The sequence below is a fragment of the Ambystoma mexicanum genome, unplaced genomic scaffold, assembly GCF_040938575.1.
Source record: "Ambystoma mexicanum isolate Mex_15411 unplaced genomic scaffold, UKY_AmexF1_1 Mex_scaf46, whole genome shotgun sequence".
Classification (NCBI taxonomy): Eukaryota; Metazoa; Chordata; class Amphibia; order Caudata; family Ambystomatidae; genus Ambystoma; species Ambystoma mexicanum.
In genome coordinates, this window is record NW_027182462.1 from 570839 (window position 1) to 590010 (window position 19172).

The 19172-nt window shown below is 43.2% G+C and overlaps 19 non-coding genes across 19 annotated transcripts; 5 read left to right on the forward strand and 14 right to left on the reverse strand.

The window, feature by feature from the left end:
* Positions 1-390: 390 nt before the first annotated feature.
* On the reverse strand, positions 391-472 carry TRNAS-GCU (transfer RNA serine (anticodon GCU)). The gene has a single exon. It is a non-coding gene; the product is annotated as a tRNA-Ser (tRNA).
* A 687-nt stretch (positions 473-1159) lies between these two features.
* On the reverse strand, positions 1160-1231 carry TRNAT-UGU (transfer RNA threonine (anticodon UGU)). The gene has a single exon. It is a non-coding gene; the product is annotated as a tRNA-Thr (tRNA).
* A 1022-nt stretch (positions 1232-2253) lies between these two features.
* TRNAI-UAU (transfer RNA isoleucine (anticodon UAU)) lies at positions 2254-2348 on the forward strand. The gene is made up of 2 exons: positions 2254-2291; positions 2313-2348. It is a non-coding gene; the product is annotated as a tRNA-Ile (tRNA).
* Positions 2349-3836: 1488 nt separating this feature from the next.
* TRNAT-CGU (transfer RNA threonine (anticodon CGU)) lies at positions 3837-3908 on the reverse strand. The gene has a single exon. It is a non-coding gene; the product is annotated as a tRNA-Thr (tRNA).
* A 546-nt stretch (positions 3909-4454) lies between these two features.
* On the reverse strand, positions 4455-4536 carry TRNAS-GCU (transfer RNA serine (anticodon GCU)). Its single transcript has one exon. It is a non-coding gene; the product is annotated as a tRNA-Ser (tRNA).
* A 687-nt stretch (positions 4537-5223) lies between these two features.
* TRNAT-UGU (transfer RNA threonine (anticodon UGU)) lies at positions 5224-5295 on the reverse strand. Its single transcript has one exon. It is a non-coding gene; the product is annotated as a tRNA-Thr (tRNA).
* A 1022-nt stretch (positions 5296-6317) lies between these two features.
* On the forward strand, positions 6318-6412 carry TRNAI-UAU (transfer RNA isoleucine (anticodon UAU)). Its single transcript has 2 exons — positions 6318-6355; positions 6377-6412. It is a non-coding gene; the product is annotated as a tRNA-Ile (tRNA).
* Positions 6413-7900: 1488 nt separating this feature from the next.
* On the reverse strand, positions 7901-7972 carry TRNAT-CGU (transfer RNA threonine (anticodon CGU)). Its single transcript has one exon. It is a non-coding gene; the product is annotated as a tRNA-Thr (tRNA).
* Positions 7973-8518: 546 nt separating this feature from the next.
* TRNAS-GCU (transfer RNA serine (anticodon GCU)) lies at positions 8519-8600 on the reverse strand. The gene has a single exon. It is a non-coding gene; the product is annotated as a tRNA-Ser (tRNA).
* Positions 8601-9287: 687 nt separating this feature from the next.
* On the reverse strand, positions 9288-9359 carry TRNAT-UGU (transfer RNA threonine (anticodon UGU)). Its single transcript has one exon. It is a non-coding gene; the product is annotated as a tRNA-Thr (tRNA).
* A 1022-nt stretch (positions 9360-10381) lies between these two features.
* Positions 10382-10476, forward strand: TRNAI-UAU (transfer RNA isoleucine (anticodon UAU)). The gene is made up of 2 exons: positions 10382-10419; positions 10441-10476. It is a non-coding gene; the product is annotated as a tRNA-Ile (tRNA).
* A 1488-nt stretch (positions 10477-11964) lies between these two features.
* Positions 11965-12036, reverse strand: TRNAT-CGU (transfer RNA threonine (anticodon CGU)). Its single transcript has one exon. It is a non-coding gene; the product is annotated as a tRNA-Thr (tRNA).
* Positions 12037-12582: 546 nt separating this feature from the next.
* TRNAS-GCU (transfer RNA serine (anticodon GCU)) lies at positions 12583-12664 on the reverse strand. The gene has a single exon. It is a non-coding gene; the product is annotated as a tRNA-Ser (tRNA).
* Positions 12665-13351: 687 nt separating this feature from the next.
* Positions 13352-13423, reverse strand: TRNAT-UGU (transfer RNA threonine (anticodon UGU)). The gene has a single exon. It is a non-coding gene; the product is annotated as a tRNA-Thr (tRNA).
* A 1022-nt stretch (positions 13424-14445) lies between these two features.
* TRNAI-UAU (transfer RNA isoleucine (anticodon UAU)) lies at positions 14446-14540 on the forward strand. Its single transcript has 2 exons — positions 14446-14483; positions 14505-14540. It is a non-coding gene; the product is annotated as a tRNA-Ile (tRNA).
* Positions 14541-16028: 1488 nt separating this feature from the next.
* Positions 16029-16100, reverse strand: TRNAT-CGU (transfer RNA threonine (anticodon CGU)). Its single transcript has one exon. It is a non-coding gene; the product is annotated as a tRNA-Thr (tRNA).
* A 546-nt stretch (positions 16101-16646) lies between these two features.
* TRNAS-GCU (transfer RNA serine (anticodon GCU)) lies at positions 16647-16728 on the reverse strand. The gene has a single exon. It is a non-coding gene; the product is annotated as a tRNA-Ser (tRNA).
* Positions 16729-17415: 687 nt separating this feature from the next.
* Positions 17416-17487, reverse strand: TRNAT-UGU (transfer RNA threonine (anticodon UGU)). The gene has a single exon. It is a non-coding gene; the product is annotated as a tRNA-Thr (tRNA).
* A 1022-nt stretch (positions 17488-18509) lies between these two features.
* Positions 18510-18604, forward strand: TRNAI-UAU (transfer RNA isoleucine (anticodon UAU)). The gene is made up of 2 exons: positions 18510-18547; positions 18569-18604. It is a non-coding gene; the product is annotated as a tRNA-Ile (tRNA).
* Positions 18605-19172: the final 568 nt, after the last annotated feature.

Genomic DNA, 19172 nt, shown 5'->3' on the forward strand with positions numbered 1-19172 from the left:
GTGTGTGCTTATGTTGGTGATACATTGTCGGTATGCGTTTGAGTATGTACTTTTACGGGTATGTATGTATTGAGTAGGATGCTGAACAGGTTCATGAGTTTAGATAGCAGGTCAGAATGATGGCAAAAGGAACATGTAAAAGGCAGACAACTAAAAGAAAAAAGAATTTGGGATGTAAGCTTGGGAGTTTACTAACTGCGCTGATTTTGGCTCCTATAATAGTAAAGAATGGAAACCTACGAGGAAAGTCTTTGACTAATTTCATTCTCCGCCTGCACCAATGAACTTATTTTTACATCTCTATTTCCATATCTGTACTCATTCCTGTCTTTCACAGGGAGGTTGAAAGACTTTGGTCTATGTTTAAATGCAGACTATAAAGAAAAAATACGACGAAGGTGGGATTCGAACCCACGCGTGCAGAGCACAATGGATTAGCAGTCCATCGCCTTAACCACTCGGCCACCTCGTCTGTTTGGGAACGGTGCTCGAATCCCATGCTTAAAGAAGAGATAAAACAATGGTGGTGCAAAGTCAGTGAAAAATAGATCATGTTTGTCATAATAGAAACAAGATCGTTGACTCGTTCTTCCTTACCCGGCCATTGATAGATAAACACATCAAGTTGAAGTTCAGAAAAATATAACAAGAGCTCCTGGAGGGTTCACAACACTAATCCAGAGGAAGGTGCTTGAGCTTCCGTATGGCACACCATTAGTAGTAAAACCAGCATAACGCAAGCTCCAGTTTCCCAGTGTTTGGCATCATTCAACGTTTCCAGCCAAGATCAAAGTTCAGATGCTGCTGCTTCCTGTGATGTCATTGAATTTAAATAGTGAGTGATGGCAATAACCCTTTTCCAATTAAATTTTGCCACATCAACGTCCCTGAAAATAGAGAAAGGCGTGCAACCCAGAACCGCTGTACTGTTCAATAGAGTAAGGGCTTCACCGTGATCATCTGCATCTGTCATCACAAAATTATCAAGGTCTTTTTCTTGAAGAAATTAGGTCCAGAAAGCCGACCTTCCCCACAGACTATTCAGACACCTTGCGCTTGTGGCTTTGTTATAGGCCCGAATCCATTGGTAAAAGGTTGCACAGGTACAATGTGCAATATCAGTTCCTATTCAACAATGTTCAAGAAAATTACCATTTGGAGGCCCTGATGAGGATCGAACTCACGACCCCTGGTTTACAAGACCAGTGCTCTGCCACTGAGCTACAGAGCCCCTCAGGTTACGACGCATAACAGCAACACAACGAGCACACAACATGATGTTTACTGGGTAGACATATTTGAAGGGTGTGTGAGAATGTATGTATATGATTGTGATTTGACCTGTTTTTTTCTGGCCGATTTTTTGAGGAGCAGCTAATTTGTGCGTATTCCGTGCAATTTTAGGGTGACTAATGAGGAGATGTGATGCGTGAAAGTTGAAAAAAACATGTACATGGCAGCAGAGAGACAATATGGATATTACCTTTGCTTTTTTAAATTTCTATCCGGATTCTGGCTCAAAGGGTAGTCAAGCACAGCAGATTGCATTCCTGCCAGTAACACGACAACCTTGTTTGTGTCCTTCTTAATCAACTAACATGCATATTTTCACTTTTGTCTGTATGTTCTTTGAAAGCCAATGGCAATGGTGCTTAGAGCAATGCAGATGTTTAAAAAAGATTTCAAAAGTTAAAATCGACAAAGGTGGGATTCGAAACCACGCGTGTACAGCAGATTAGCAGTCCATCGCCTTAACCACTCGGCCACCTCGTCTACAGGGATTATGTTAGGCATTCAAGTCTTTACAGGTAATAACACAAACATCTTCAAAATAGAACCACAATGCGTTCCTTGTTGAGGTACATCCAGCCGTTTGCAGGAAAACTGCCTCACTTGCTGTTGAGAAAAATTCATCAAAGTCCTGGGGTGTTTATAGGCATCGCCAAGATGACATTGGGAGGTGTTTCAATTGACACGTGTTGAATATGAGGAAGAGCATCATGCTGGCTCCAGTGGCACTGCCTGCAGCATGACAAAAATGTAGAAGGGACATTTGACTGCACCATTGGCTGAACATCAGTGGCAAAGTGTATATCAGGCTAAAAGGTAAGCTCCAGTGGCACAATATGGGCACTACAAGGCACCCATAATTTGGTGTCAGCTAAAAAGACAATGCCAGAGCTTGTGGGTGCTTTTGTACACTTGTGTGTGTGTTTGTGGGTGTAGTTTCATGTCGAAAACCAAAACACAGCAGCTCCAGTGGCGCAATCGGTTAGCGCGCGGTACTTATACAGCAGTACATGCAGTGAGCAATGCCGAGGTTGTGAGTTCAAGCCTCACCTGGAGCAACTTTGGAACTTTTTACTAATTCACCTCAAAACTGAATTATTGAACCAATAAATGTTCTGGACATTTTTTGGTTCACCTCAAGGTTTCCTTGATTGTCAGTTAATGTTGTATGACAGCTCCTCTGCCTTTTAGACATGGAATACTCATTGCAAGTTATTTATGGGGTGTTTGCGCTTTAAATACAGCTACGGAGGGTTTTTGAAAATAGAACAGAAAATAAAAAATGTCAACTGTTATTATACTCCATTTTCTGCTGAGCACCACTTACGGAAGACATTTGTAAAGGTAGAAAAAGGGTTACTGGAGTAGGATCCAGGAGACAATATCAACTTACAAAGAATAATGTTGTCTATTTACTGCATTATCGCCTTTGAAGCAAACCTCTGAGAATAAATACCCTTTCACTAATCAGGCAGTCACTTTGATAAAATCAAGCAGAACAAGGATGCTGATAGGAACTCGCCTCATTTGCATATGGGCTAGGGCTTCTGGGAGCCATGAGAATTAGGAGTTGAAGGTTTTGCAGATCGAGATTGCTAAAGGGCTGGGCATTTGCACAGACCTCTCCATGCCTGATTGGTGCCGAAGGTTAGTTGCAAGTGGTCCCCTGCTCACCCTACCTTACACAGGGCCATGCCCAGTTAGGCCCCTCAGGGCTAGGCCCGGCAGGGCTAAGCCCGGCGTTCGTCAGGCGAAGTGCCTGGACCCCTGCTCATCATACCTCAGAATCTGGTCTAGCTATTGCAGACATGGGGAATGGTGCTTATATCCCATTGACAGCGCCCACAAGCTGCATACTAATAGCCAATGATGTGTGAATGCGGTCAGGGTAGCAGACATATAGAACAATTGGGTGGGTTCGCTTCCGAACTGGATGCACAGGAGCAGGAGAGAATGGCTGTTGGCGATGTATGCAACTTGCTCTGCGTGAACACATCTACCGACCCCTTCCCCTACACACACGGGCACATACACACACACACACACACATAGCCATTGGAGCTATGCAGAGCTAATCAGAAAGATTGGTAATCATTAGAACATGAAAGATATGTGTTCATTTTTTATTAAACTTGTGGACTCCCGCAGAAACGGAGGGACTCACATCTCTAATTGAGGCTTGCTTACCTCTATACAAATGTGTTTGCTGGCTGTCTTTCTTCAACTGGTATGTGCGGTTGTGTCTGTCTTTGTCTTTCAACACGCCTGGCACGTTTACATTATCAAAGAGATGATTGTATGGAGATGGGGAACACCCCTCCGTTGCATTGTGAACTTGAACAGTCTTTTCACCAAAGCAGCTACATGCGACATTGCAAGGTTTTTGTCAGTCTTTGCCTGAAAACATTAGGCCTTCCTCTCGAACTCTATTTCACTCCTTCTGTGGAAGACTTCAATTATGAGGATGCATCCCGTCATAAAAGGTTCTCTGTAGATGGTGCAACTCTGGCTTCTCTTCCCCGTGCTTTTTGAAAATAATCCGCCCGAGGCCCTGATGAGGTTTGAACTCATGACCCCTGGTTTACGAGACCAGTGCTCTGCCACTGAGCTACAAGGCCACCTGCTGCTTGCTCACAGCCAACAACAGAAAGTGCAAAGAAACCATGGTTTTTACCTAGGTAGATCTCCAGGTATATGAATTTCTGGTTGTGTAAAAATGGCTGTATATCTCTGCATGTGTTCAGTACGTCATCATACATCTGATTTGCGAAAGCGTGTGTGCTTATGTTGGTGATACATTGTCGGTATGCGTTTGAGTATGTACTTTTACGGGTATGTATGTATTGAGTAGGATGCTGAACAGGTTCATGAGTTTAGATAGCAGGTCAGAATGATGGCAAAAGGAACATGTAAAAGGCAGACAACTAAAAGAAAAAAGAATTTGGGATGTAAGCTTGGGAGTTTACTAACTGCGCTGATTTTGGCTCCTATAATAGTAAAGAATGGAAACCTACGAGGAAAGTCTTTGACTAATTTCATTCTCCGCCTGCACCAATGAACTTATTTTTACATCTCTATTTCCATATCTGTACTCATTCCTGTCTTTCACAGGGAGGTTGAAAGACTTTGGTCTATGTTTAAATGCAGACTATAAAGAAAAAATACGACGAAGGTGGGATTCGAACCCACGCGTGCAGAGCACAATGGATTAGCAGTCCATCGCCTTAACCACTCGGCCACCTCGTCTGTTTGGGAACGGTGCTCGAATCCCATGCTTAAAGAAGAGATAAAACAATGGTGGTGCAAAGTCAGTGAAAAATAGATCATGTTTGTCATAATAGAAACAAGATCGTTGACTCGTTCTTCCTTACCCGGCCATTGATAGATAAACACATCAAGTTGAAGTTCAGAAAAATATAACAAGAGCTCCTGGAGGGTTCACAACACTAATCCAGAGGAAGGTGCTTGAGCTTCCGTATGGCACACCATTAGTAGTAAAACCAGCATAACGCAAGCTCCAGTTTCCCAGTGTTTGGCATCATTCAACGTTTCCAGCCAAGATCAAAGTTCAGATGCTGCTGCTTCCTGTGATGTCATTGAATTTAAATAGTGAGTGATGGCAATAACCCTTTTCCAATTAAATTTTGCCACATCAACGTCCCTGAAAATAGAGAAAGGCGTGCAACCCAGAACCGCTGTACTGTTCAATAGAGTAAGGGCTTCACCGTGATCATCTGCATCTGTCATCACAAAATTATCAAGGTCTTTTTCTTGAAGAAATTAGGTCCAGAAAGCCGACCTTCCCCACAGACTATTCAGACACCTTGCGCTTGTGGCTTTGTTATAGGCCCGAATCCATTGGTAAAAGGTTGCACAGGTACAATGTGCAATATCAGTTCCTATTCAACAATGTTCAAGAAAATTACCATTTGGAGGCCCTGATGAGGATCGAACTCACGACCCCTGGTTTACAAGACCAGTGCTCTGCCACTGAGCTACAGAGCCCCTCAGGTTACGACGCATAACAGCAACACAACGAGCACACAACATGATGTTTACTGGGTAGACATATTTGAAGGGTGTGTGAGAATGTATGTATATGATTGTGATTTGACCTGTTTTTTTCTGGCCGATTTTTTGAGGAGCAGCTAATTTGTGCGTATTCCGTGCAATTTTAGGGTGACTAATGAGGAGATGTGATGCGTGAAAGTTGAAAAAAACATGTACATGGCAGCAGAGAGACAATATGGATATTACCTTTGCTTTTTTAAATTTCTATCCGGATTCTGGCTCAAAGGGTAGTCAAGCACAGCAGATTGCATTTCTGCCAGTAACACGACAACCTTGTTTGTGTCCTTCTTAATCAACTAACATGCATATTTTCACTTTTGTCTGTATGTTCTTTGAAAGCCAATGGCAATGGTGCTTAGAGCAATGCAGATGTTTAAAAAAGATTTCAAAAGTTAAAATCGACAAAGGTGGGATTCGAAACCACGCGTGTACAGCAGATTAGCAGTCCATCGCCTTAACCACTCGGCCACCTCGTCTACAGGGATTATGTTAGGCATTCAAGTCTTTACAGGTAATAACACAAACATCTTCAAAATAGAACCACAATGCGTTCCTTGTTGAGGTACATCCAGCCGTTTGCAGGAAAACTGCCTCACTTGCTGTTGAGAAAAATTCATCAAAGTCCTGGGGTGTTTATAGGCATCGCCAAGATGACATTGGGAGGTGTTTCAATTGACACGTGTTGAATATGAGGAAGAGCATCATGCTGGCTCCAGTGGCACTGCCTGCAGCATGACAAAAATGTAGAAGGGACATTTGACTGCACCATTGGCTGAACATCAGTGGCAAAGTGTATATCAGGCTAAAAGGTAAGCTCCAGTGGCACAATATGGGCACTACAAGGCACCCATAATTTGGTGTCAGCTAAAAAGACAATGCCAGAGCTTGTGGGTGCTTTTGTACACTTGTGTGTGTGTTTGTGGGTGTAGTTTCATGTCGAAAACCAAAACACAGCAGCTCCAGTGGCGCAATCGGTTAGCGCGCGGTACTTATACAGCAGTACATGCAGTGAGCAATGCCGAGGTTGTGAGTTCAAGCCTCACCTGGAGCAACTTTGGAACTTTTTACTAATTCACCTCAAAACTGAATTATTGAACCAATAAATGTTCTGGACATTTTTTGGTTCACCTCAAGGTTTCCTTGATTGTCAGTTAATGTTGTATGACAGCTCCTCTGCCTTTTAGACATGGAATACTCATTGCAAGTTATTTATGGGGTGTTTGCGCTTTAAATACAGCTACGGAGGGTTTTTGAAAATAGAACAGAAAATAAAAAATGTCAACTGTTATTATACTCCATTTTCTGCTGAGCACCACTTACGGAAGACATTTGTAAAGGTAGAAAAAGGGTTACTGGAGTAGGATCCAGGAGACAATATCAACTTACAAAGAATAATGTTGTCTATTTACTGCATTATCGCCTTTGAAGCAAACCTCTGAGAATAAATACCCTTTCACTAATCAGGCAGTCACTTTGATAAAATCAAGCAGAACAAGGATGCTGATAGGAACTCGCCTCATTTGCATATGGGCTAGGGCTTCTGGGAGCCATGAGAATTAGGAGTTGAAGGTTTTGCAGATCGAGATTGCTAAAGGGCTGGGCATTTGCACAGACCTCTCCATGCCTGATTGGTGCCGAAGGTTAGTTGCAAGTGGTCCCCTGCTCACCCTACCTTACACAGGGCCATGCCCAGTTAGGCCCCTCAGGGCTAGGCCCGGCAGGGCTAAGCCCGGCGTTCGTCAGGCGAAGTGCCTGGACCCCTGCTCATCATACCTCAGAATCTGGTCTAGCTATTGCAGACATGGGGAATGGTGCTTATATCCCATTGACAGCGCCCACAAGCTGCATACTAATAGCCAATGATGTGTGAATGCGGTCAGGGTAGCAGACATATAGAACAATTGGGTGGGTTCGCTTCCGAACTGGATGCACAGGAGCAGGAGAGAATGGCTGTTGGCGATGTATGCAACTTGCTCTGCGTGAACACATCTACCGACCCCTTCCCCTACACACACGGGCACATACACACACACACACACACATAGCCATTGGAGCTATGCAGAGCTAATCAGAAAGATTGGTAATCATTAGAACATGAAAGATATGTGTTCATTTTTTATTAAACTTGTGGACTCCCGCAGAAACGGAGGGACTCACATCTCTAATTGAGGCTTGCTTACCTCTATACAAATGTGTTTGCTGGCTGTCTTTCTTCAACTGGTATGTGCGGTTGTGTCTGTCTTTGTCTTTCAACACGCCTGGCACGTTTACATTATCAAAGAGATGATTGTATGGAGATGGGGAACACCCCTCCGTTGCATTGTGAACTTGAACAGTCTTTTCACCAAAGCAGCTACATGCGACATTGCAAGGTTTTTGTCAGTCTTTGCCTGAAAACATTAGGCCTTCCTCTCGAACTCTATTTCACTCCTTCTGTGGAAGACTTCAATTATGAGGATGCATCCCGTCATAAAAGGTTCTCTGTAGATGGTGCAACTCTGGCTTCTCTTCCCCGTGCTTTTTGAAAATAATCCGCCCGAGGCCCTGATGAGGTTTGAACTCATGACCCATGGTTTACGAGACCAGTGCTCTGCCACTGAGCTACAAGGCCACCTGCTGCTTGCTCACAGCCAACAACAGAAAGTGCAAAGAAACCATGGTTTTTACCTAGGTAGATCTCCAGGTATATGAATTTCTGGTTGTGTAAAAATGGCTGTATATCTCTGCATGTGTTCAGTACGTCATCATACATCTGATTTGCGAAAGCGTGTGTGCTTATGTTGGTGATACATTGTCGGTATGCGTTTGAGTATGTACTTTTACGGGTATGTATGTATTGAGTAGGATGCTGAACAGGTTCATGAGTTTAGATAGCAGGTCAGAATGATGGCAAAAGGAACATGTAAAAGGCAGACAACTAAAAGAAAAAAGAATTTGGGATGTAAGCTTGGGAGTTTACTAACTGCGCTGATTTTGGCTCCTATAATAGTAAAGAATGGAAACCTACGAGGAAAGTCTTTGACTAATTTCATTATCCGCCTGCACCAATGAACTTATTTTTACATCTCTATTTCCATATCTGTACTCATTCCTGTCTTTCACAGGGAGGTTGAAAGACTTTGGTCTATGTTTAAATGCAGACTATAAAGAAAAAATACGACGAAGGTGGGATTCGAACCCACGCGTGCAGAGCACAATGGATTAGCAGTCCATCGCCTTAACCACTCGGCCACCTCGTCTGTTTGGGAGCGGTGCTCGAATCCCATGCTTAAAGAAGAGATAAAACAATGGTGGTGCAAAGTCAGTGAAAAATAGATCATGTTTGTCATAATAGAAACAAGATCGTTGACTCGTTCTTCCTTACCCGGCCATTGATAGATAAACACATCAAGTTGAAGTTCAGAAAAATATAACAAGAGCTCCTGGAGGGTTCACAACACTAATCCAGAGGAAGGTGCTTGAGCTTCCGTATGGCACACCATTAGTAGTAAAACCAGCATAACGCAAGCTCCAGTTTCCCAGTGTTTGGCATCATTCAACGTTTCCAGCCAAGATCAAAGTTCAGATGCTGCTGCTTCCTGTGATGTCATTGAATTTAAATAGTGAGTGATGGCAATAACCCTTTTCCAATTAAATTTTGCCACATCAACGTCCCTGAAAATAGAGAAAGGCGTGCAACCCAGAACCGCTGTACTGTTCAATAGAGTAAGGGCTTCACCGTGATCATCTGCATCTGTCATCACAAAATTATCAAGGTCTTTTTCTTGAAGAAATTAGGTCCAGAAAGCCGACCTTCCCCACAGACTATTCAGACACCTTGCGCTTGTGGCTTTGTTATAGGCCCGAATCCATTGGTAAAAGGTTGCACAGGTACAATGTGCAATATCAGTTCCTATTCAACAATGTTCAAGAAAATTACCATTTGGAGGCCCTGATGAGGATCGAACTCACGACCCCTGGTTTACAAGACCAGTGCTCTGCCACTGAGCTACAGAGCCCCTCAGGTTACGACGCATAACAGCAACACAACGAGCACACAACATGATGTTTACTGGGTAGACATATTTGAAGGGTGTGTGAGAATGTATGTATATGATTGTGATTTGACCTGTTTTTTTCTGGCCGATTTTTTGAGGAGCAGCTAATTTGTGCGTATTCCGTGCAATTTTAGGGTGACTAATGAGGAGATGTGATGCGTGAAAGTTGAAAAAAACATGTACATGGCAGCAGAGAGACAATATGGATATTACCTTTGCTTTTTTAAATTTCTATCCGGATTCTGGCTCAAAGGGTAGTCAAGCACAGCAGATTGCATTCCTGCCAGTAACACGACAACCTTGTTTGTGTCCTTCTTAATCAACTAACATGCATATTTTCACTTTTGTCTGTATGTTCTTTGAAAGCCAATGGCAATGGTGCTTAGAGCAATGCAGATGTTTAAAAAAGATTTCAAAAGTTAAAATCGACAAAGGTGGGATTCGAAACCACGCGTGTACAGCAGATTAGCAGTCCATCGCCTTAACCACTCGGCCACCTCGTCTACAGGGATTATGTTAGGCATTCAAGTCTTTACAGGTAATAACACAAACATCTTCAAAATAGAACCACAATGCGTTCCTTGTTGAGGTACATCCAGCCGTTTGCAGGAAAACTGCCTCACTTGCTGTTGAGAAAAATTCATCAAAGTCCTGGGGTGTTTATAGGCATCGCCAAGATGACATTGGGAGGTGTTTCAATTGACACGTGTTGAATATGAGGAAGAGCATCATGCTGGCTCCAGTGGCACTGCCTGCAGCATGACAAAAATGTAGAAGGGACATTTGACTGCACCATTGGCTGAACATCAGTGGCAAAGTGTATATCAGGCTAAAAGGTAAGCTCCAGTGGCACAATATGGGCACTACAAGGCACCCATAATTTGGTGTCAGCTAAAAAGACAATGCCAGAGCTTGTGGGTGCTTTTGTACACTTGTGTGTGTGTTTGTGGGTGTAGTTTCATGTCGAAAACCAAAACACAGCAGCTCCAGTGGCGCAATCGGTTAGCGCGCGGTACTTATACAGCAGTACATGCAGTGAGCAATGCCGAGGTTGTGAGTTCAAGCCTCACCTGGAGCAACTTTGGAACTTTTTACTAATTCACCTCAAAACTGAATTATTGAACCAATAAATGTTCTGGACATTTTTTGGTTCACCTCAAGGTTTCCTTGATTGTCAGTTAATGTTGTATGACAGCTCCTCTGCCTTTTAGACATGGAATACTCATTGCAAGTTATTTATGGGGTGTTTGCGCTTTAAATACAGCTACGGAGGGTTTTTGAAAATAGAACAGAAAATAAAAAATGTCAACTGTTATTATACTCCATTTTCTGCTGAGCACCACTTACGGAAGACATTTGTAAAGGTAGAAAAAGGGTTACTGGAGTAGGATCCAGGAGACAATATCAACTTACAAAGAATAATGTTGTCTATTTACTGCATTATCGCCTTTGAAGCAAACCTCTGAGAATAAATACCCTTTCACTAATCAGGCAGTCACTTTGATAAAATCAAGCAGAACAAGGATGCTGATAGGAACTCGCCTCATTTGCATATGGGCTAGGGCTTCTGGGAGCCATGAGAATTAGGAGTTGAAGGTTTTGCAGATCGAGATTGCTAAAGGGCTGGGCATTTGCACAGACCTCTCCATGCCTGATTGGTGCCGAAGGTTAGTTGCAAGTGGTCCCCTGCTCACCCTACCTTACACAGGGCCATGCCCAGTTAGGCCCCTCAGGGCTAGGCCCGGCAGGGCTAAGCCCGGCGTTCGTCAGGCGAAGTGCCTGGACCCCTGCTCATCATACCTCAGAATCTGGTCTAGCTATTGCAGACATGGGGAATGGTGCTTATATCCCATTGACAGCGCCCACAAGCTGCATACTAATAGCCAATGATGTGTGAATGCGGTCAGGGTAGCAGACATATAGAACAATTGGGTGGGTTCGCTTCCAAACTGGATGCACAGGAGCAGGAGAGAATGGCTGTTGGCGATGTATGCAACTTGCTCTGCGTGAACACATCTACCGACCCCTTCCCCTACACACACGGGCACATACACACACACACACACACATAGCCATTGGAGCTATGCAGAGCTAATCAGAAAGATTGGTAATCATTAGAACATGAAAGATATGTGTTCATTTTTTATTAAACTTGTGGACTCCCGCAGAAACGGAGGGACTCACATCTCTAATTGAGGCTTGCTTACCTCTATACAAATGTGTTTGCTGGCTGTCTTTCTTCAACTGGTATGTGCGGTTGTGTCTGTCTTTGTCTTTCAACACGCCTGGCACGTTTACATTATCAAAGAGATGATTGTATGGAGATGGGGAACACCCCTCCGTTGCATTGTGAACTTGAACAGTCTTTTCACCAAAGCAGCTACATGCGACATTGCAAGGTTTTTGTCAGTCTTTGCCTGAAAACATTAGGCCTTCCTCTCGAACTCTATTTCACTCCTTCTGTGGAAGACTTCAATTATGAGGATGCATCCCGTCATAAAAGGTTCTCTGTAGATGGTGCAACTCTGGCTTCTCTTCCCCGTGCTTTTTGAAAATAATCCGCCCGAGGCCCTGATGAGGTTTGAACTCATGACACCTGGTTTACGAGACCAGTGCTCTGCCACTGAGCTACAAGGCCACCTGCTGCTTGCTCACAGCCAACAACAGAAAGTGCAAAGAAACCATGGTTTTTACCTAGGTAGATCTCCAGGTATATGAATTTCTGGTTGTGTAAAAATGGCTGTATATCTCTGCATGTGTTCAGTACGTCATCATACATCTGATTTGCGAAAGCGTGTGTGCTTATGTTGGTGATACATTGTCGGTATGCGTTTGAGTATGTACTTTTACGGGTATGTATGTATTGAGTAGGATGCTGAACAGGTTCATGAGTTTAGATAGCAGGTCAGAATGATGGCAAAAGGAACATGTAAAAGGCAGACAACTAAAAGAAAAAAGAATTTGGGATGTAAGCTTGGGAGTTTACTAACTGTGCTGATTTTGGCTCCTATAATAGTAAAGAATGGAAACCTACGAGGAAAGTCTTTGACTAATTTCATTCTCCGCCTGCACCAATGAACTTATTTTTACATCTCTATTTCCATATCTGTACTCATTCCTGTCTTTCACAGGGAGGTTGAAAGACTTTGGTCTATGTTTAAATGCAGACTATAAAGAAAAAATACGACGAAGGTGGGATTCGAACCCACGCGTGCAGAGCACAATGGATTAGCAGTCCATCGCCTTAACCACTCGGCCACCTCGTCTGTTTGGGAACGGTGCTCGAATCCCATGCTTAAAGAAGAGATAAAACAATGGTGGTGCAAAGTCAGTGAAAAATAGATCATGTTTGTCATAATAGAAACAAGATCGTTGACTCGTTCTTCCTTACCCGGCCATTGATAGATAAACACATCAAGTTGAAGTTCAGAAAAATATAACAAGAGCTCCTGGAGGGTTCACAACACTAATCCAGAGGAAGGTGCTTGAGCTTCCGTATGGCACACCATTAGTAGTAAAACCAGCATAACGCAAGCTCCAGTTTCCCAGTGTTTGGCATCATTCAACGTTTCCAGCCAAGATCAAAGTTCAGATGCTGCTGCTTCCTGTGATGTCATTGAATTTAAATAGTGAGTGATGGCAATAACCCTTTTCCAATTAAATTTTGCCACATCAACGTCCCTGAAAATAGAGAAAGGCGTGCAACCCAGAACCGCTGTACTGTTCAATAGAGTAAGGGCTTCACCGTGATCATCTGCATCTGTCATCACAAAATTATCAAGGTCTTTTTCTTGAAGAAATTAGGTCCAGAAAGCCGACCTTCCCCACAGACTATTCAGACACCTTGCGCTTGTGGCTTTGTTATAGGCCCGAATCCATTGGTAAAAGGTTGCACAGGTACAATGTGCAATATCAGTTCCTATTCAACAATGTTCAAGAAAATTACCATTTGGAGGCCCTGATGAGGATCGAACTCACGACCCCTGGTTTACAAGACCAGTGCTCTGCCACTGAGCTACAGAGCCCCTCAGGTTACGACGCATAACAGCAACACAACGAGCACACAACATGATGTTTACTGGGTAGACATATTTGAAGGGTGTGTGAGAATGTATGTATATGATTGTGATTTGACCTGTTTTTTTCTGGCCGATTTTTTGAGGAGCAGCTAATTTGTGCGTATTCCGTGCAATTTTAGGGTGACTAATGAGGAGATGTGATGCGTGAAAGTTGAAAAAAACATGTACATGGCAGCAGAGAGACAATATGGATATTACCTTTGCTTTTTTAAATTTCTATCCGGATTCTGGCTCAAAGGGTAGTCAAGCACAGCAGATTGCATTCCTGCCAGTAACACGACAACCTTGTTTGTGTCCTTCTTAATCAACTAACATGCATATTTTCACTTTTGTCTGTATGTTCTTTGAAAGCCAATGGCAATGGTGCTTAGAGCAATGCAGATGTTTAAAAAAGATTTCAAAAGTTAAAATCGACAAAGGTGGGATTCGAAACCACGCGTGTACAGCAGATTAGCAGTCCATCGCCTTAACCACTCGGCCACCTCGTCTACAGGGATTATGTTAGGCATTCAAGTCTTTACAGGTAATAACACAAACATCTTCAAAATAGAACCACAATGCGTTCCTTGTTGAGGTACATCCAGCCGTTTGCAGGAAAACTGCCTCACTTGCTGTTGAGAAAAATTCATCAAAGTCCTGGGGTGTTTATAGGCATCGCCAAGATGACATTGGGAGGTGTTTCAATTGACACGTGTTGAATATGAGGAAGAGCATCATGCTGGCTCCAGTGGCACTGCCTGCAGCATGACAAAAATGTAGAAGGGACATTTGACTGCACCATTGGCTGAACATCAGTGGCAAAGTGTATATCAGGCTAAAAGGTAAGCTCCAGTGGCACAATATGGGCACTACAAGGCACCCATAATTTGGTGTCAGCTAAAAAGACAATGCCAGAGCTTGTGGGTGCTTTTGTACACTTGTGTGTGTGTTTGTGGGTGTAGTTTCATGTCGAAAACCAAAACACAGCAGCTCCAGTGGCGCAATCGGTTAGCGCGCGGTACTTATACAGCAGTACATGCAGTGAGCAATGCCGAGGTTGTGAGTTCAAGCCTCACCTGGAGCAACTTTGGAACTTTTTACTAATTCACCTCAAAACTGAATTATTGAACCAATAAATGTTCTGGACATTTTTTGGTTCACCTCAAGGTTTCCTTGATTGTCAGTTAATGTTGTATGACAGCTCCTCTGCCTTTTAGACATGGAATACTCATTGCAAGTTATTTATGGGGTGTTTGCGCTTTAAATACAGCTACGGAGGGTTTTTGAAAATAGAACAGAAAATAAAAAATGTCAACTGTTATTATACTCCATTTTCTGCTGAGCACCACTTACGGAAGACATTTGTAAAGGTAGAAAAAGGGTTACTGGAGTAGGATCCAGGAGACAATATCAACTTACAAAGAATAATGTTGTCTATTTACTGCATTATCGCCTTTGAAGCAAACCTCTGAGAATAAATACCCTTTCACTAATCAGGCAGTCACTTTGATAAAATCAAGCAGAACAAGGATGCTGATAGGAACTCGCCTCATTTGCATATGGGCTAGGGCTTCTGGGAGCCATGAGAATTAGGAGTTGAAGGTTTTGCAGATCGAGATTGCTAAAGGGCTGGGCATTTGCACAGACCTCTCCATGCCTGATTGGTGCCGAAGGTTAGTTGCAAGTGGTCCCCTGCTCACCCTACCTTACACAGGGCCATGCCCAGTTAGGCCCCTCAGGGCTAGGCCCGGCAGGGCTAAGCCCGGCGTTCGTCAGGCGAAGTGCCTGGACCCCTGCTCATCATACCTCAGAATCTGGTCTAGCTATTGCAGACATGGGGAATGGTGCTTATATCCCATTGACAGCGCCCACAAGCTGCATACTAATAGCCAATGATGTGTGAATGCGGTCAGGGTAGCAGACATATAGAACAATTGGGTGGGTTCGCTTCCGAACTGGATGCACAGGAGCAGGAGAGAATGGCTGTTGGCGATGTATGCAACTTGCTCTGCGTGAACACATCTACCGACCCCTTCCCCTACACACACGGGCACATACACACACACACACACACATAGCCATTGGAGCTATGCAGAGCTAATCAGAAAGATTGGTAATCATTAGAACATGAAAGATATGTGTTCATTTTTTATTAAACTTGTGGACTCCCGCAGAAACGGAGGGACTCACATCTCTAATTGAGGCTTGCTTACCTCTATACAAATGTGTTTGCTGGCTGTCTTTCTTCAACTGGTATGTGCGGTTGTGTCTGTCTTTGTCTTTCAACACGCCTGGCACGTTTACATTATCAAAGAGATGATTGTATGGAGATGGGGAACACCCCTCCGTTGCATTGTGAACTTGAACAGTCTTTTCACCAAAGCAGCTACATGCGACATTGCAAGGTTTTTGTCAGTCTTTGCCTGAAAACATTAGGCCTTCCTCTCGAACTCTATTTCACTCCTTCTGTGGAAGACTTCAATTATGAGGATGCATCCCGTCATAAAAGGTTCTCTGTAGATGGTGCAACTCTGGCTTCTCTTCCCCGTGCTTTTTGAAAATAATCCGCCCGAGGCCCTGATGAGGTTTGAACTCATGACACCTGGTTTACGAGACCAGTGCTCTGCCACTGAGCTACAAGGCCACCTGCTGCTTGCTCACAGCCAACAACAGAAAGTGCAAAGAAACCATGGTTTTTACCTAGGTAGATCTCCAGGTATATGAATTTCTGGTTGTGTAAAAATGGCTGTATATCTCTGCATGTGTTCAGTACGTCATCATACATCTGATTTGCGAAAGCGTGTGTGCTTATGTTGGTGATACATTGTCGGTATGCGTTTGAGTATGTACTTTTACGGGTATGTATGTATTGAGTAGGATGCTGAACAGGTTCATGAGTTTAGATAGCAGGTCAGAATGATGGCAAAAGGAACATGTAAAAGGCAGACAACTAAAAGAAAAAAGAATTTGGGATGTAAGCTTGGGAGTTTACTAACTGTGCTGATTTTGGCTCCTATAATAGTAAAGAATGGAAACCTACGAGGAAAGTCTTTGACTAATTTCATTCTCCGCCTGCACCAATGAACTTATTTTTACATCTCTATTTCCATATCTGTACTCATTCCTGTCTTTCACAGGGAGGTTGAAAGACTTTGGTCTATGTTTAAATGCAGACTATAAAGAAAAAATACGACGAAGGTGGGATTCGAACCCACGCGTGCAGAGCACAATGGATTAGCAGTCCATCGCCTTAACCACTCGGCCACCTCGTCTGTTTGGGAACGGTGCTCGAATCCCATGCTTAAAGAAGAGATAAAACAATGGTGGTGCAAAGTCAGTGAAAAATAGATCATGTTTGTCATAATAGAAACAAGATCGTTGACTCGTTCTTCCTTACCCGGCCATTGATAGATAAACACATCAAGTTGAAGTTCAGAAAAATATAACAAGAGCTCCTGGAGGGTTCACAACACTAATCCAGAGGAAGGTGCTTGAGCTTCCGTATGGCACACCATTAGTAGTAAAACCAGCATAACGCAAGCTCCAGTTTCCCAGTGTTTGGCATCATTCAACGTTTCCAGCCAAGATCAAAGTTCAGATGCTGCTGCTTCCTGTGATGTCATTGAATTTAAATAGTGAGTGATGGCAATAACCCTTTTCCAATTAAATTTTGCCACATCAACGTCCCTGAAAATAGAGAAAGGCGTGCAACCCAGAACCGCTGTACTGTTCAATAGAGTAAGGGCTTCACCGTGATCATCTGCATCTGTCATCACAAAATTATCAAGGTCTTTTTCTTGAAGAAATTAGGTCCAGAAAGCCGACCTTCCCCACAGACTATTCAGACACCTTGCGCTTGTGGCTTTGTTATAGGCCCGAATCCATTGGTAAAAGGTTGCACAGGTACAATGTGCAATATCAGTTCCTATTCAACAATGTTCAAGAAAATTACCATTTGGAGGCCCTGATGAGGATCGAACTCACGACCCCTGGTTTACAAGACCAGTGCTCTGCCACTGAGCTACAGAGCCCCTCAGGTTACGACGCATAACAGCAACACAACGAGCACACAACATGATGTTTACTGGGTAGACATATTTGAAGGGTGTGTGAGAATGTATGTATATGATTGTGATTTGACCTGTTTTTTTCTGGCCGATTTTTTGAGGAGCAGCTAATTTGTGCGTATTCCGTGCAATTTTAGGGTGACTAATGAGGAGATGTGATGCGTGAAAGTTGAAAAAAACATGTACATGGCAGCAGAGAGACAATATGGATATTACCTTTGCTTTTTTAAATTTCTATCCGGATTCTGGCTCAAAGGGTAGTCAAGCACAGCAGATTGCATTCCTGCCAGTAACACGACAACCTTGTTTGTGTCCTTCTTAATCAACTAACATGCATATTTTCACTTTTGTCTGTATGTTCTTTGAAAGCCAATGGCAATGGTGCTTAGAGCAATGCAGATGTTTAAAAAAGATTTCAAAAGTTAAAATCGACAAAGGTGGGATTCGAAACCACGCGTGTACAGCAGATTAGCAGTCCATCGCCTTAACCACTCGGCCACCTCGTCTACAGGGGTTATGTTAGGCATTCAAGTCTTTACAGGTAATAACACAAACATCTTCAAAATAGAACCACAATGCGTTCCTTGTTGAGGTACATCCAGCCGTTTGCAGGAAAACTGCCTCACTTGCTGTTGAGAAAAATTCATCAAAGTCCTGGGGTGTTTATAGGCATCGCCAAGATGACATTGGGAGGTGTTTCAATTGACACGTGTTGAATATGAGGAAGAGCATCATGCTGGCTCCAGTGGCACTGCCTGCAGCATGACAAAAATGTAGAAGGGACATTTGACTGCACCATTGGCTGAACATCAGTGGCAAAGTGTATATCAGGCTAAAAGGTAAGCTCCAGTGGCACAATATGGGCACTACAAGGCACCCATAATTTGGTGTCAGCTAAAAAGACAATGCCAGAGCTTGTGGGTGCTTTTGTACACTTGTGTGTGTGTTTGTGGGTGTAGTTTCATGTCGAAAACCAAAACACAGCAGCTCCAGTGGCGCAATCGGTTAGCGCGCGGTACTTATACAGCAGTACATGCAGTGAGCAATGCCGAGGTTGTGAGTTCAAGCCTCACCTGGAGCAACTTTGGAACTTTTTACTAATTCACCTCAAAACTGAATTATTGAACCAATAAATGTTCTGGACATTTTTTGGTTCACCTCAAGGTTTCCTTGATTGTCAGTTAATGTTGTATGACAGCTCCTCTGCCTTTTAGACATGGAATACTCATTGCAAGTTATTTATGGGGTGTTTGCGCTTTAAATACAGCTACGGAGGGTTTTTGAAAATAGAACAGAAAATAAAAAATGTCAACTGTTATTATACTCCATTTTCTGCTGAGCACCACTTACGGAAGACATTTGTAAAGGTAGAAAAAGGGTTACTGGAGTAGGATCCAGGAGACAATATCAACTTACAAAGAATAATGTTGTCTATTTACTGCATTATCGCCTTTGAAGCAAACCTCTGAGAATAAATACCCTTTCACTAATCAGGCAGTCACTTTGATAAAATCAAGCAGAACAAGGATGCTGATAGGAACTCGCCTCATTTGCATATGGGCTAGGGCTTCTGGGAGCCATGAGAATTAGGAGTTGAAGGTTTTGCAGATCGAGATTGCTAAAGGGCTGGGCATTTGCACAGACCTCTC